The sequence below is a fragment of the Rhipicephalus microplus genome, unplaced genomic scaffold, assembly GCF_043290135.1.
Source record: "Rhipicephalus microplus isolate Deutch F79 unplaced genomic scaffold, USDA_Rmic scaffold_992, whole genome shotgun sequence".
NCBI classification, from domain to species: Eukaryota; Metazoa; Arthropoda; class Arachnida; order Ixodida; family Ixodidae; genus Rhipicephalus; species Rhipicephalus microplus.
This window is the reverse complement of record NW_027465542.1, coordinates 10,001-23,671: the sequence shown is the minus strand read 5'-3', so window position 1 is coordinate 23,671 and position 13,671 is coordinate 10,001. Positions and strand designations below refer to the sequence as shown.

The 13,671-nt window shown below is 60.2% G+C and overlaps 2 non-coding genes across 2 annotated transcripts; both read left to right on the top strand.

Moving 5' to 3' along the window:
- Positions 1–9,561: 9,561 nt before the first annotated feature.
- Positions 9,562–11,376, top strand: LOC142795987 (small subunit ribosomal RNA). Its single transcript, XR_012893465.1, has one exon. It is a non-coding gene; the product is annotated as a small subunit ribosomal RNA (ribosomal RNA).
- Positions 11,377–13,095: 1,719 nt separating this feature from the next.
- On the top strand, positions 13,096–13,248 carry LOC142795986 (5.8S ribosomal RNA). Its single transcript, XR_012893464.1, has one exon. It is a non-coding gene; the product is annotated as a 5.8S ribosomal RNA (ribosomal RNA).
- The last annotated feature ends 423 nt before the right edge of the window (positions 13,249–13,671 follow it).

Genomic DNA, 13,671 nt, shown 5'->3' with positions numbered 1-13,671 from the left:
ACGGAAGGAACAGCGCGGCTAAGGGTTCGAAATAGAGCTCTACCTTGAACCGCGCCAAGTACGAAAGGAACAGCGCAACTAAGGGGCTCGAAGCAAAGCTCGATCCTGAACCGCGCCAAGTACGAAAGCAACCGCGCGGTCGGGACTCGAAACAAGGCTCGACCCTAAACCGTGCCAAGTACGAAAGGAACTGCACGGTAAGAGCTCGAAACAAGGTTCGATTCTGAACCGCGCTAACTGCGCGGTCAGTACTCAAAACAAGGCTCGACCCTAAACCGCGCAAAGTACGAAAGGAACCGCGCGGTAGGGGCTCGAGACAAAGCTCGGCCCTAAACCGCGCCAAGTACGGAAGGAACGGCGCGGAGAGGGCTCGAGACAAAGCTCGACCCTAAACCGCGCCAAGTACGGAGGGAACAGCGCGGCTAAGGGCTCGAAACAAACCCTAAACCGCGCCAAGTACGGAGGGAACAGCGCGGCTAAGGGCTCGAAACAAACCCTAAACCGCGCCAAGTACGGAAGGAACGGCGCGGAGAGGGCTCGAGACAAAGCTCGACCCTAAACCGCGCCAAGTACGGAGGGAACAGCGCGGCTAAGGGCTCGAAACAAACCCTGAACCGCGCCAAGTACGAAAGGAACGGCGCGCAGTAGGGGTTTAAAACAAAGCTGGTCCCAAAACCGCGCCAAGTACGAAAGGAACAGCGCGGTCGAGACTCGGAAGAAAAAGCTTTCAAAGTGTCGTAGCACGATGCACACTGCTGTTCGTGTGGAACAAACGTGACTACCGTGCTGTACGGTGGAGTTCTGTGCGCAAAAGCGGCGGGTGTGTTTCTAAGCACCACAGCGTTGTGTCAAAAAAGAGGTGCCTGAGAGAAACGCATGCGACTGCCGTGCTTTGCGGCATAGCACCGTGCGCAAAAACGGTGCGCATGCAAGAGGTGTCAGAGCTAGCGAACTTTTGCCACGAGCAACAGGTCACTAAAAGCCTATAGATGACGGTGTTGGAGGAAAAGAAAAATATCGAGAAAGCACTGCGGTGTGCCGTGCGTAGGGACGGGCGCGCGTGCCACATGCCGCCGAAATATGGGTGTCGGAGAAAACAGAGTGCCGCGCGTAACGAGGGGCGCGCGTGTTACAGAGAGATATGCCCAAACGCATGAAAGTGTACGCAGGTGTCCTAAGGCAGTTTTTTTTTTTTTCCTCATTTTGATGTCGCCCCGGCTGACGTGGTTTTCGTTTTTCCGTGCCGCCCCGGCTGACGCGGTTTTCGTTTTTCCGTGCCGCCCCGGCTGACGCAGTTTTTGCGCCGCCCCGGCTGACGCGGTTTTCGCGCCGCCCCGGCTGACGCGGTTCCGACTTTGCACTTTTTGGCTCACCCCGGCTGGCGGCCCACTCACTCGATCGCCAGGTCTGTTTGCCCCGGTGGTTCCACCGCCAGGCTTAAGCGCGAACTTTTTTTGTTTGTTTTCTTTTGATTAAGCGCAAGCTTTTTTCTTTGTTTTCTTTTGATTAAGCGCGGGCTTTTTTCTTTGTTTTTTTTGCATTCGCCCCGGCAGACGCGGTTTTTGCGCCGCCCCGGCTGACGCGGTTTTTGCCGCCCCGGCTGACGCAGTTCGGACTTAGCACTTTTCGGCTGTGCCTGGCTGGCGGCCCACTCACTCGATCGCCATGTCTGTTTGCCACAGTTTTCCCGGTGGTGCCGCACCCGGGCTCGCCCCGGCTGACGCGGTTTCGTGCCGCCCCGGCAGACGCGGTTTTCGCGCCGCCCCGGCTGACGCGGTTTCGTGCCGCCCCGGCAGACGCGGTTTTTTGCCGCCCCGGCAGACGCGTTTTTTTTTTCTTTCGCCCCGGCTGACGCAGTTTTCGCGCCGCCCCGGCAGACGCGGTTTTCGCGCCGCCCCGGCAGACGCGGTTTTTTGCGCCGCCCCGGCTGACGCAGTTCGGACTTGGCACTTTTTGGCTGAGCCTGGCTGGCGGCCCACTCACTCGATCGCCATGTCTGTTTGCCACAGTTTTCCCGGTGGTGCCGCACCCGGGCTCGCCCCGGCTGACGCAGTTTTCGCGCCGCCCCGGCTGACGCGGTTTCGTGCCGCCCCGGCAGACGCGGTTTTTTGCGCCGCCCCGGCTGACGCGGTTTTTTGCCGCCCCGGCTGACGCAGTTCGGACTTGGCACTTTTCGGCTGTGCCTGGCTGGCGGCCCACTCACTCGATCGCCATGTCTGTTTGCCACAGTTTTCCCGGTGGTGCCGCACCCGGGCTCGCCCCGGCAGACGCGTTTTTTTTTTTTCTTTCGCCCCGGCTGACGCAGTTTTCGCGCCGCCCCGGCTGACGCGGTTTCGTGCCGCCCCGGCAGACGCGGTTTTTTGCGCCGCCCCGGCTGACGCGGTTTTTGCCGCCCCGGCTGACGCAGTTCGGACTTAGCACTTTTTGGCTGAGCCTGGCTGGTGGCCCACTCACTCGATCGCCATGTCTGTTAGCCACAGTTTTCCCGGTGGTGCCGCACCCGGGCTCGCCCCGGCTGACGCAGTTTTCGCGCCGCCCCGGCTGACGCGGTTTCGTGCCGCCCCGGCAGACGCGGTTTTCGCGCCGCCCCGGCTGACGCGGTTTTTGCCGCCCCGGCTGACGCAGTTCGGACTTAGCACTTTTCGGCTGTGCCTGGCTGGCGGCCCACTCACTCGATCGCCATGTCTGTTTGCCACAGTTTTCCCGGTGGTGCCGCACCCGGGCTCGCCCCGGCTGACGCAGTTTTCGCGCCGCCCCGGCTGACGCGGTTTCGTGCCGCCCCGGCAGACGCGGTTTTCGCGCCGCCCCGGCTGACGCGGTTTCGTGCCGCCCCGGCAGACGCGGTTTTTTGCCGCCCCAGCTGACGCAGTTCGGACTTAGCACTTTTTGGCTGAGCCTTGCTGGCGGCCCACTCACTCGATCGCCATGTCTGTTTGCCACAGTTTTCCCGGTGGTGCCGCACCCGGGCTCGCCCCGGCAGACGCGTTTTTTTTTTCTTTCGCCCCGGCTGACGCAGTTTTCGCGCCGCCCCGGCAGACGCGGTTTTCGCGCCGCCCCGGCAGACGCGGTTTTTTGCGCCGCCCCGGCTGACGCGGTTTTTTGCCGCCCCGGCTGACGCAGTTCGGACTTGGCACTTTTTGGCTGAGCCTGGCTGGCGGCCCACTCACTCGATCGCCATGTCTGTTTGCCACAGTTTTCCCGGTGGTGCCGCACCCGGGCTCGCCCCGGCTGACGCAGTTTTCGCGCCGCCCCGGCTGACGCGGTTTCGTGCCGCCCCGGCAGACGCGGTTTTTTGCGCCGCCCCGGCTGACGCGGTTTTTTGCCGCCCCGGCTGACACGGTTCGGACTTTGCACTTTTCGGCTGTGCCTGGCTGGCGGCCCACTCACTCGATCGCCATGTCTGTTTGCCACAGTTTTCCCGGTGGTGCCGCACCCGGGCTCGCCCCGGCAGACGCGTTTTTTTTTTTTTTTCTTTCGCCCCGGCTGACGCAGTTTTCGCGCCGCCCCGGCTGACGCGGTTTCGTGCCGCCCCGGCAGACGCGGTTTTTTGCGCCGCCCCGGCTGACGTGGTTTTTGCCGCCCCGGCTGACGCAGTTCGGACTTTGCACTTTTTGGCTGAGCCTGGCTGGCGGCCCACTCACTCGATCGCCATGTCTGTTTGCCACAGTTTTCCCGGTGGTGCCGCACCCGGGCTCGCCCCGGCAGACGCGTTTTTTTTTTTTCCTTCGCCCCGGCAGACGTGGTTCCCCCCCCCCCCTCCGTCTTTCTTTTTGTTTTTTTTTTTCGCCGCGGCTGAAGTGGATTTTTCGGTGCCTCGACGCCCCGGTAGTCGCGGTTTTTCCGTTTCCGCACGGCCCCGGCTGACGCTGCTCGGTCACAGTCGCCTTTTGTGGTGATTGCAGACTTCTTGAGCGCGGGTGTTTTTTTTTTTTTGTTGTTGTTGTTGTTTTATTACGCATTCGCTCCAGCAGACGCTGTTTAGACTTTTTGTTTCCTCTTTTATCCTGCGACGAGGTGACGAGGTTTATTCGGTGCCCCGCCGCCCCGGCTGAAGTGATTTTTCCTGTCCCGTGCCGCCCCGGCTGACGCGGTTGGGACTTCGCGTTTGTTCGGCCGCCACGGGTTTTGGCGCACTCGCTCGGTTGCTTGTTGTTGCCACTTGTTGCGAACCCAGGTTTCTTGAGCGAGCGCGGGCGTTTTTTCTTCCTTTCTTTCTTTGTTCTATGTGTTAGCGAATCGGCCTTTAATATCACACGAGGACTCACAACCAACAATTTTCAGTTTGAAGTGTAAAAAATCTGCAGGTGTTGACGTAACTGACTTGCCCCGTACCCTTGAGTACATCCATGAAGTTCTCGTAGTACTACTAAATCGCATTATTCCAAGTGGAGAAATTCCCATAAACTTGCAAACCTCTACACGAAAATCGGTGCGCGTGATAAAGTTGAAAATTATCGTCCGATATCAAATGTGCCTTCTATAACACAAATTCTAGGAAAAAAAAAAAAAAACACTTGTTCGCCGTTTTCTGCGCCGTGACTGGCAGCACTCCGGCGAAGCGAAACGGGGTCGATTCGAGCACGATATCGGCGTCTTTCGACGTGCTCGCCGGCGACCGTCGCACGAGTACGTCGCACGAGCGCGTCTGCCGGGGCGCCGTTTGCGAAGCCGACGCAAAAGTGGGAACCGCCGCTCGGATGATCGCCGCTTTCGGCAGAGTGAGTGTTGGCACTCCGGGGAAGCGAAACAGCGTGAATGCGCCCACGAAATCGGCGTATTTTGAAGTGCCCGCCGGCGACCGTCGCACGAGTACGGTAAACCGCGTCAGCCGGGGCGTAGTTCGGGACGCCGACGAAAAAGTGGGAAGCGCAACTCGGATCTTCGCCGTTTTTGCAGGAGTGAGTGGCGGCCCTCCTGCGAGACCAAGAAGCATCGATTCGTGCACGAATTCGGCGCCTTTCGACGTGATCGCCGGCGACCGTCGCTCGAGTAGGGCAAACCGCGTCTGCCGGGGCGGGCTTCGGGACGCCGATGCGAAAGTGGGAAACGCTGCTCGGATGTTCGCCGTTTTTGGCCGAGTGAGTGCTGGCACACGGGCGAAGCCAAACGGGGCCGATTACGGCACGATATCGGCGTCTTTCGACGTGCCCGCCGGCGACCGTCGCACGAGTACGGTAAACCGCGTCAGCCCGGGCGGAGTTCGGGACGCCGATGCGAAAGTGGAGAACGCCGCTCGGATCTTCGCCGTTTTTGGAGGAGTGAGTGGCGGCACTCCGGAGAAGCCAAGGAGCGCCAATTAGCGCACGATATCGGCGTCTTTCGACGCGCTCGCCGGCGACCGTCGCACGAGTAGGGCAAACCGCGTCTGCCGGGGCGGGGTTTACGACGCCGACGCAAAAGTGGGAACCGCCGCTCGGATGTTGGCCGTTTTTGGCAGAGTGAGTGCTGGCACTCCGGCGACGCGAAAGAGCGCGAATGCGCCCACGAAAGTGGCGTATTTGGACGTGCGTGACGGCGACCGCTGCAGGAGTACGAAAAACCACGTCAGCCGGGGCGAGCGACACACGGCGGTCTGGGTGCTTATCGCTGCTATTATAGGGGCACCCCGGCAGACGCAGAAAAAAAAAAAAAATTTTCGACCTTCTTTTTTGCTGGTCGAGCTCGGGTAACCCAGGTCGCAATGGGAGCCGCGCACGAAAGCGGCGTCGCGAGACGCGTTCGCGGTCGCTAGTCGCACGAGCTCGGCAACCGCGTCAGCCGGCGCGGAGTTCGGGATGCCGACGGCTAAGTGGGTACCGCTGCTCGGATGTTCGCCGTTTTTGGCCGAGTGAGTGCTGGCACTCCGGTGAAGCCAAGGAGCGCCAATTCGTGCACGATATCGGCGTCTTTCGACGTGCCCGCCGGCCACCGCCGCACGAGTACGGCAAACCGCGTCTGCCGGGGCGGGGTTCGCGACGCGTACGCAATAGTGGGAACCGTCGCTCGGATGTTCGTCGTCTTTGGCCGAGCGAGTGCTGGCACTCCGGCGAAGCGAAACGGGGCCGATTCGGGCACGATATCGGCGTATTTCGACGTGCTCGCCGGCGACCGTCGCACGAGTACGGCAAAGCGCGTCTGCCGGGGCGAGGTTTGCGACGCCGACGAAAAAGTGGGAAGCGCCGCTCGGATCTTCGCCGTTTTTGCAGGAGTGAGTGGCGGCCCTCCTGCGAGACCAAGAAGCATCGACTCGCGCACGATATCGGTGTCTTTCGACGTGCCCGCCGGCCACCGCCGCACGAGTACGGCAAACCGCGTATGCCGGGGCGGGGTTGGCGACGCCGACGCAAAAGTGGGAACCGCCACTAGGATGTTCGCCGTTTTTGGCAGAGTGAGTGCTGGCACTCCGGCGAAGCGAAAGAGCGCGAATGCGCCCACGAAAGTGTCGTGTTTGGACGTGCTTGACGACGACCACCGCAGGAAAACGAAAAACCACGTCAGCCGGGGCGAGCGACCCATGGCGGTCTGGGTGCTTATCGCTGCTATTATAGGGGCACCCCGGCAGACGCAAAAAAAAAAAAAAAAATTTTTTTCGACATTCTTTTTTGCTCGTCGACCTCGGGTGACCCAGGTCGCAGTGGGAGCCGCGCACGAAAGCGGCGTCGCGAGACGGCTTCGCGGTCGCTAGTCGCACGAGCTCGGCAACCGCGTCTGCCGGGGCGGAGTTCGGGACGCCGACGGCTAAGTGGGAACCGCCGCTCGGATGTTCGCCGTTTGTGGCCGAGTGAGTGCTGGCACTCCGGCGAAGCCAAACGGGGCCGATTCCGGCACGATATCGGCGTCTTTCTACGTGCTCGCCGGCGACCGTCGCACGAGTACGGCAAAGTGCGTCTGCCGGGGCGGGGTTTGCGACGCGTACGCAATAGTGAGAACCGTCGCTCGGATGTTCGTCGTCTTTCGCCGAGCCAGTGCTGGCAATCCGGCGAAGCCGAACGGAGCCGATTCGGGCACGATATCGGCGTCTTTCCACGTGCTCGCCGGCGACCGTCGCACGAGTACGGTAAACCGCGTCAGCCGGGGCGGAGTTCGGGACGCCGATGCGAAAGTGGGAAGCGCCGCTCGGATCTTCGCCGTTTTTGGAGGAGTCAGTGGCGGCACTCCGGTGAAGCCAAGGTGCGCCAATTCGCGCACGATATCGGCGTCTTTCGACGTGCCCGCCGGCCACCGTCGCACGAGTACGGCAAACCTCGTCTGCCGGGGCGGGGTTTGCGACGCCGACGCAAAAGTGGGAACCGCCGCTCGGATGTTCGCCGTTTTTGGCAGAGTGAGTGCTGGCACTCCGGCGAAGCGAAAGAGCGCGAATGCGCCCACGAAAGTGGCGTGTTTGGACGTGCTTGACGACGACCACCGCAGGAAAACGAAAAACCACGTCAGCCGGGGCGAGCGACCCATGGCGGTCTGGGTGCTTATCGCTGCTATTATAGGGGCACCCCGGCAGACGCAAAAAAAAAAAAAAATTTTTTTCGACATTCTTTTTTGCTCGTCGACCTCGGGTGACCCAGGTCGCAGTGGGAGCCGCGCACGAAAGCGGCGTCGCGAGACGGCTTCGCGGTCGCTAGTCGCACGAGCTCGGCAACCGCGTCTGCCGGGGCGGAGTTCGGGACGCCGACGGCTAAGTGGGAACCGCCGCTCGGATGTTCGCCGTTTGTGGCCGAGTGAGTGCTGGCACTCCGGCGAAGCCAAACGGGGCCGATTCCGGCACGATATCGGCGTCTTTCTACGTGCTCGCCGGCGACCGTCGCACGAGTACGGCAAAGTGCGTCTGCCGGGGCGGGGTTTGCGACGCGTACGCAATAGTGAGAACCGTCGCTCGGATGTTCGTCGTCTTTCGCCGAGCCAGTGCTGGCACTCCGGCGAAGCCGAACGGAGCCGATTCGGGCACGATATCGGCGTCTTTCCACGTGCTCGCCGGCGACCGTCGCACGAGTACGGTAAACCGCGTCAGCCGGGGCGGAGTTCGGGACGCCGATGCGAAAGTGGGAAGCGCCGCTCGGATCTTCGCCGTTTTTGGAGGAGTCAGTGGCGGCACTCCGGTGAAGCCAAGGTGCGCCAATTCGCGCACGATATCGGCGTCTTTCGACGTGCCCGCCGGCCACCGTCGCACGAGTACGGCAAACCTCGTCTGCCGGGGCGGGGTTTGCGACGCCGACGCAAAAGTGGGAACCGCCGCTCGGATGTTCGCCGTTTTTGGCAGAGTGAGTGCTGGCACTCCGGCGAAGCGAAAGAGCGTGAATGCGCCCACGAAAGTAGCGTATTTGGACGTGCTTGACGGCGACCGCCGCAGGAGTACGAAAAACCACGTCAGCCGGGGCGAGCGACCCACGGCGGTCTGGGTGCTTATCGCTGCTATTATAGGGGCACCCCGGCAGACGCAGAAAGAAAAAAAAAAATGGGGACATGGCGTGCGTCACCGTGCGGCTTCGCAGCGTTGCCGAAGTCGCCGAGCCCTTCGACTGAGCCGAACGGCGGACAGGGAACGTTGGTCGGCCGTTCTAACCTGTCGGTGCCACGCCGAGACGTCGTTAAGGAAAACCGCGTCGTGGGCCTCTACGACGCCGTCGAGTCGTTGTACGTTTGGTGTCCAGCGTGTCGGCGGCGAGTAGCGGACACGTCGTTCACGACTTCGGTCTTTCGCAGTCGACGCGAACTTGCGGAGAGTCGTGGTGCCTCACGTTTTCGGCAGAAACCGCGGCGGAATTTTCCCGTGCGTGCGCGCACGACCTCGGTGCTGTGCCGTCAGCGTAGTGTTGCACAAACTCGTGGCCTACCCAAGGTGCGGTACGTTTGCGGCCGTATCCTCGGTGGGAATTTCGTGAGTAGGGTCGCAAATTCTACGACCTCGGCGGGTTTGAGAGCGACGTAGACTTGTGGCACGCTCAACATGCCACACGTTTCGGGGCACACCCGCGGTGAAATTTTCTCGAGTACGCTCGTATTAGGGCCCAAGGAGGTCTGGGTACTTATCGCTGCTATTATGTGGGGGTTCTCGTGAGCGGCGTACGCGAAAGCGACCGGGTGTCTGATATGCGGCGGGCTTCGGCCTCGTCAAGCGTGTCCTCGGGTCTGCTCCAGGGGAATCCACGGCAGTCGTCTGCAGCCTCATCCGCTTGATGCGTTAGGGGCTGGTTGTCGGACGGTGCCGTTTTACCACGATATCGAGGTGTGTTCCGTGTCGTCCTCGGGCGATTCAGATGCGAAAGCGCCGAAGACGCGGGCGTGACCCGTCGTCTGGCGGCTTTGCAGTCTCGGCTCCGTTGCTAGTTCCGGCCGGTCCACCGACAGTGCAGCGGGCTTGGGCAACCCGCACGGCGCGACCGAGTCGATGCAACGAAAAAGAGCGAGCATGAACGTGCTTCTTGCCGCACGGCTCCCACTCGTCTTTCGGGAAGGTTGTGCCGTAGCGAGCTCGAACGCCGTCATCTCGGAGTGCAAAATAAGCGTGTTGGGGCGCCTGAAGGTGGCCTCCGCCGCACACAGACTGCGTCCGGCCCGCCGAGGGCGAGGACGGACGCGCAGTCGAACGATTACCTGGTTGATCCTGCCAGTAATCATATGCTTGTCTCAAAGATTAAGCCATGCATGTCTAAGTACATGCCGAAATAAGGCGAAACCGCGAATGGCTCATTAAATCAGTTATGGTTCCTTAGATCGTTTCTTCCTACTTGGATAACTGTGGCAATTCTAGAGCTAATACATGCAGTGAGCCTGGAGCCCTTTGGGTAACGGGTGCTTTTATTAGACCAAGATCGATCGGGTTTCGGCCCGTATTGTGTGGTGACTCTGGATAACTTTGTGCTGATCGCATGGCCACGAGCCGGCGACGTTTCTTTCAAGTGTCTGCCTTATCAACTTTCGATGGTAGGTTACTTGCTTACCATGGTTGTTACGGGTAACGGAGAATCAGGGTTCGATTCCGGAGAGGGAGCCTGAGAAACGGCTACCACATCCAAGGAAGGCAGCAGGCGCGCAAATTACCCACTCCCGGCACGGGGAGGTAGTGACGAAAAATAACAATACGGGACTCTTTTGAGGCCCCGTAATTGAAATGAGTACACTCTAAATCCTTTAACGAGGATCAATTGGAGGGCAAGTCTGGTGCCAGCAGCCGCGGTAATTCCAGCTCCAATAGCGTATACTAAAGCTGCTGCGGTTAAAAAGCTCGTAGTTGGATCTCAGTTCCAGACGAGTAGTGCATCTACCCGATGCGACGGCTCGGACTGAACATCATGCCGGTTCTTTCTTGGTGCACTTCATTGTGTGCCTCGAGATGGCCGGTGCTTTTACTTTGAAAAAATTAGAGTGCTCAACGCAGGCGAGTCGCCTGAATAAACTTGCATGGAATAATAGAACAAGACCTCGTTTCTGTTCTGTTGGTTTTTGGAATACGAGGTAATGATTAAGAGGGACGGACGGGGGCATTCGTATTGCGGCGCTAGAGGTGAAATTCTTGGACCGTCGCAAGACGAACTACTGCGAAAGCATTTGCCAAGAATGTTTTCATTGATCAAGAACGAAAGTCAGAGGTTCGAAGGCGATCAGATACCGCCCTAGTTCTGACCATAAACGATGCCAACCAGCGATCCGCCTGAGTTACTCAAATGACTCGGCGGGCAGCTTCCGGGAAACCAAAGTATTTGGGTTCCGGGGGAAGTATGGTTGCAAAGCTGAAACTTAAAGGAATTGACGGAAGGGCACCACCAGGAGTGGAGCCTGCGGCTTAATTTGACTCAACACGGGAAAACTTACCCGGCCCGGACACTGGGAGGATTGACAGATTGAGAGCTCTTTCTTGATTCGGTGGATGGTGGTGCATGGCCGTTCTTAGTTGGTGGAGCGATTTGTCTGGTTAATTCCGATAACGAACGAGACTCTAGCCTATTAAATAGGTGCGGGGTTCCCAGCACCTTACAACCTTCTTAGAGGGACAAGCGGCTCCTAGCCGCACGAAACAGAGCAATAACAGGTCTGTGATGCCCTTAGATGTCCGGGGCCGCACGCGCGCTACACTGAAGGAAGCAGCGTGTCTTTATCCCTGTCTGAAAAGACTGGGTAACCCGTGGAACTTCTTTCGTGATTGGGATAGGGGCTTGCAATTGTTCCCCTTGAACGAGGAATTCCCAGTAAGCGCGAGTCATAAGCTCGCGTTGATTACGTCCCTGCCCTTTGTACACACCGCCCGTCGCTACTACCGATTGAATGATTTAGTGAGGTCTTCGGACCGATGTCCGGCGCGGCCTTTCGGTTGCGCCGGTCTGTTGGAAAGATGACCAAACTTGATCATTTAGAGGAAGTAAAAGTCGTAACAAGGTTTCCGTAGGTGAACCTGCGGAAGGATCATTAACGGATTGTGAAGGGTGAGCGCCTCAGCTGCGTCTGCGCCCGACACTTTCTGCCGCTGACCCCGTTTGGACGCGGGGTCGGCTTTTCCCCACGGGGCTGCCTGAATGTGGAGCGGCACCCCGTGACAAATTGTTGCGCCCAGCGGACGCCAACACCGCGACCTTGGACGGTCGGCCAGGTGGCGGACGCGGGTACAAACGGCGCAACGCACTCATAGGTCGGCTTTCGACCCGCCACTGCACCGTGGCTCGAAGCGCTCGAAATGCGCGACCCGACCGCTGCGGGACCGCCTAGTACTGTAAACAGGAGCGGCGGAGCGCGAACGGCGAGTCGTGGTTACGTCGGTAGAAGGCGAGGCTGCGCGTTCCCGAAACGCCAGCCGAGTGCCCTCCCGACCGTTCGAGCGTGCAAGAACGAGACCCGACAATCGCGCGGCGACTGCCAAGTACGAGAGGAACGGCACAAGCGTCGGCGGTCGGTCAAGGAACTGGCGATGTGACGGGTCCGCTGTGCACCAGTGCATACCGTCCCGCCGTCCGCGGCAAGCGCCTCCGCGTCCTCGGGTGACGGAGGCTGCCGGTCGGTTCTTGCAGGCGAGGGATCTCGCTGGCACCGGTTCGCGTTGACGCGCGGCCGGTCATGGCACGGCGATGCGACGGCCGAGGTGCGCAGTACTCGATGGAGGAACCGCACGCTCCGATGACCGTCCCGCCCTCCGCGGCGTATGCGTACCGACCGTAATGGTTGCAGCAGCGCCGGCCGGCTTTTGAATTCGCCACACGAAACACGGTGCGAGATCGCGGTTAGGGGAGCGTCGACGTTGCCAGGCGTTTTGCTTGCTGCCGAGGGAAAGGCGGCACGGCCACGTCGCGCTCGTCGCGATTAGCGGGTCTGCGCGCTTTGGGAAGGTGCCGCAACGACTTGCCGAAAGAGGAAGCACGGAAGAACGAGGGACTTGGACGTCCCGACAATTGAACGCACTTGCGGCCAGGCCCTTGCTGGCTTCGTTCTTCCGCCTCGAGTAGGCTCGTACGCGGCTCCGGCGCCGAAAGTGGTCCTTGGCACCGACTTCGGTGGACGTGGGAAGTGCCGCGCAAGTACGGCGCGCCTGGCTCCACCTGTTGGCTAAAGTAGGCAGCCGGATCGGCATTTTGGTGTGCGGTGGCAAACCGTGGATGCGAAAAAAGCTTGTGCGATTTCGTGGAACAAAAAGCGGGGGTCCCCCTTTTTATGCGGAGGAGACCGACCCGCCCGCCGTGGTGAACCGCGACGCCACGGTAAAAACGGGAGAGGCTTGTCGATGGGACCGTGCATCCCGCGCTCCACGGAGGCCGGGAGGCGGCCGCCCGAGGAAATGTGTAGCCGTCGAGGCCCGCATCTGCGTGCACTCTTATCCAAATGGGTGTACCGCAGGCATTTTCTGGTTAGGCGGGCCAATGAGAGCGAGCACACAACGATACCTACGGGTCCGGCTTGGAGAACCGGCTTCGACGCCTCCCGAGTATTTATAGAGGGGTGGACCACGAAAGCACTCGCAAGTAGCGGAAGCGAAACGCCGTCCGAAACACACCGTTTGCTCGATTTGCGGCAGCCGAAAAAGGCGCGGCAGAGTTTTGGAGTCCAAGCGTGCGCTGAAAAGCGCCCTTCTTGGCCACTGTTTGGCCGAGTGCCAGAAACGTTTGGTTTTGACTGTACGGAATTGAACAAACACTTTTTCACGACTCTAAGCGGTGGATCACTCGGTTCTCGGGTCGATGAAGAACGCAGCCAGCTGCGAGACTTGGTGTGAATTGCAGGACACACTGAGCACTGATTCTTTGAACGCACATTGCGGCCTTGGGTCTTCCCTTGGCTTCGTCTGTCTGAGGGTCGGATCACATATCAAGAGAGCCTTCGGCGCACAAGGGAACGTGAGCCGTCGACTCGTTTTGACCGCGTCGGCAACACGGACAGCACGCTGAACACCTCACAGCGAGCGCCAACAGCGGCCACTCAAGGGCGAGACGGTGGCGACCGTCGTGCCAGAGCCCAACCGAAACGGGGGCGACCGACTGCATTGAGGATGTGGCACCTCGTTGAGACCGCCGCAGGACTTCGAGTCGGAAGGAAGCCTGCAGGGAAAGTGCGGTCGAGGTTGCGTACTCCTCTCTGCGACCGGGCGCGCAAGAGCTGCGAGAGCCACGGACGCGCAACTTTAACGCACGGTAAACACGAGGAGCGAAAGCCGGCCAGCAAAGCTTCTCCAGCCGTGCGCAAAGTGCGCGAGATCGCAGCCTTGCGTTGCGCTTGTTGCCC